Source organism: Podarcis raffonei, chromosome 13 (assembly GCF_027172205.1).
Source record: "Podarcis raffonei isolate rPodRaf1 chromosome 13, rPodRaf1.pri, whole genome shotgun sequence".
In the NCBI taxonomy this organism is placed as follows: Eukaryota; Metazoa; Chordata; class Lepidosauria; order Squamata; family Lacertidae; genus Podarcis; species Podarcis raffonei.
This window is the reverse complement of record NC_070614.1, coordinates 55260663-55263396: the sequence shown is the minus strand read 5'-3', so window position 1 is coordinate 55263396 and position 2734 is coordinate 55260663. Positions and strand designations below refer to the sequence as shown.

General features: G+C 59.8%; 1 non-coding gene across 1 annotated transcript; it reads left to right on the top strand.

The window, feature by feature from the left end:
• The first annotated feature begins 345 nt into the window (after positions 1-345).
• On the top strand, positions 346-417 carry TRNAW-CCA (transfer RNA tryptophan (anticodon CCA)). Its single transcript has one exon. It is a non-coding gene; the product is annotated as a tRNA-Trp (tRNA).
• Positions 418-2734: the final 2317 nt, after the last annotated feature.

Sequence of the window (2734 nt, the reverse complement as noted above, 5' to 3'; positions counted from 1 at the left end):
AGGACCAGAACCAATGGAGTCAAAGTACAAGGAATGAGACGTGAGAGCTGTTCGACGGTGGAACAGACTGCCACAAGAGGCGCTGGACTCTCCTTTCTCGGAGGCTGGATGGCCACCTGTCATGTATGATCTAGTCGAGATTCCTGCATGGAAGCGGGTTGGACTAGATGACCCTAGGGATCCCTTCCAACTCCGTAATTCTCTTATTCTCTCTGCCTCTTGCCGCCTCAAGGCAGGAGAGTCCAGCTCCGGAGGAGGAGGAGGAGGAGAGAGGCAGGCAGGGCAGCCTCCGGAAGAGAAGCGCCGCCGCCTTGCAAGGGCCTGCCCGGAGCGCCTGGCACGGCCGACCTCGTGGCGCAACGGTAGCGCGTCTGACTCCAGATCAGAAGGCTGCGTGTTCGAATCACGTCGGGGTCAAGAGCAGCGGGCGCCCAGCGGGGGCTCCTTTTGCGCGGCTGGGGGGGGGGGGACACGCGGCCGAGGCGCTGCTCCTTTTCAGCCCGGGAGCGCGGGCGCTGCCTGCCTCGAAGCCTTTGCGCGCGAGAGGAGGACGTCTCTGCACATGGTCAGAGGCGCTCCTTCTCCTCTCGAAGCCTATGCATGGAAAGGGAGCACTCTGCACATGGTCAGAGGCGCTCCTTCTCCTCTCGAAGCCTATGCATGGAAAGGAAGCACTCTGCACATGGTCAGAGGCGCTCCTCCTCTCGAAGCCTATGCATGGAAAGGAAGCACTCTGCACATGGTCAGAGGCGCTCCTTCTCCTCTCGAAGCCTATGCATGGAAAGGGAGCACTCTGCACATGGTCAGAGGCGCTCCTTCTCCTCTCGAAGCCTATGCATGGAAAGGGAGCACTCTGCACATGGTCAGAGGCGCTCCTTCTCCTCTCGAAGCCTATGCATGGAAAGGGAGCACTCTGCACATGGTCAGAGGCGCTCCTTCTCCTCTCGAAGCCTATGCATGGAAAGGGAGCACTCTGCACATGGTCAGAGGCGCTCCTTCTCCTCTCGAAGCCTATGCATGGAAAGGGAGCACTCTGCACATGGTCAGAGGCGCTCCTTCTCCTCTCGAAGCCTATGCATGGAAAGGAAGCACTCTGCACATGGTCAGAGGTGCTCCTTCTCCTCTCGAAGCCTATGCATGGAAAGGAAGCACTCTGCACGTGGTCAGAGGCGCTCCTTCTCCTCTCGAAGCCTATGCATGGAAAGGGAGCACTCTGCACGTGGTCAGAGGCGCTCCTTCTTCTCTGCTGCGAGCTGAGAAGGAATCGCAAGAGGAAGCGCTCTGCGCCCTTCGCAGCTGCCTCGGAGCCTATGCATGGAAAGGGAGCACTCTGCACATGGTCAGAGGCGCTCCTTCTCCTCTCGGAGCCTATGCATGGAAAGGAAGCACTCTGCACATGGTCAGAGGCGCTCCTTCTCCTCTCGAAGCCTATGCATGGAAAGGGAGCACTCTGCACATGGTCAGAGGCGCTCCTTCTCCTCTCGAAGCCTATGCATGGAAAGGGAGCACTCTGCACATGGTCCAGATTTCTCTCGCTCTCTCCTTTGCAACCTTGCAACCAAGTTGCAACCTTGCGGAGCTGAGAAGGAACAGAACCGCAAGAGATCTTCTCCCCCGCAGCTTCCTTCGGGGCTTGGACTCCCAGACCCCGCCCTGCGTGTGCTGTGTCCCCCCCCACCGTTGGAGGATGGCAACCGACTGGAGTTTGGGTGCTGGCAGCCGGCGCGCCCCCCACCCCGCGCCCTGTGGGTGGCCCCTTAGCCAACCCTTGGCAGGCGATGGCAGGCAGGTCATTAGCTGGGGGGGGGCGAGAGCAGCCAGGAACATTCCTCTCCCCCCCCTCACCCCCCTGCGCGCACACAAAGCATCCCTCCGCGCCAAGCGCCCCATTGCATCACCCCGTGTGGCCTGGCCGGGGTCCTCCCGCTCGTTAAAATGATGCAACGGAGTGGAAGGAGGAGGAGGGGGTGGGGGGCTGGCAAGGGGGGGGTTGGGGTGCGCGGGAGTGGGGGGTGGAGAGGGGGGAAGAAGGGGACGTCAATTAACCCAGCGGGCAGCATCCCCCCCACCTCGCAGCCCCGCGGGCCGCGAATCGCAGAAGGCACCCCCAAAGGTCATCCATCCCAACCCCCGGCAGGACAGGGGTCGCAACTAAAGGATCCCTGTGAGATTGTTCCCCGGTAGAGCAAAAGGCAGGTCGGGGGTGTATGGGGGGGGAGGGGAGGTCTGGCATTTCCCCTGCATTCCCGCCGTTGCCTCCAATATTCCGATTGGAGCCTCATCGGGGCAGGCACTCCTTTGGACATCTCATCTATTGCTTATAAGGTTTGATGTATTACAGTATTTTAATATTATTTTTTTGGGAAGCCGCCCAGAGTGGCTGGGGAAGCCCAGCCAGATGCTCGGGGTATAAATAAATTAATTATTATTATTATTATTATTATTATGGAGCTGGATTTGGAGCCGGGGGTGGGGTCCCTCTTGCCTCTGCCCCCCCTCCCGCCACCCCGCCTCTTCTTTCGCTGTTGTTGGACCCCCGGAATAGATCCTTTTTCTCTCTCTCTCTCTCGATCTGGCTTTTCTGCGCAAAACGAAACAAGAAAGAGATACTCCACCCCGGGATTTCGTTCTCCCGCCCTCCGTTCCGCCCGAATGTGATCCGCGCCGCGTCTTGCGGCTCTCCCTCCGCCCTTCCAATGAACAGCTCCGGCCGCCGAGAGGGAAGGCAGCGCGC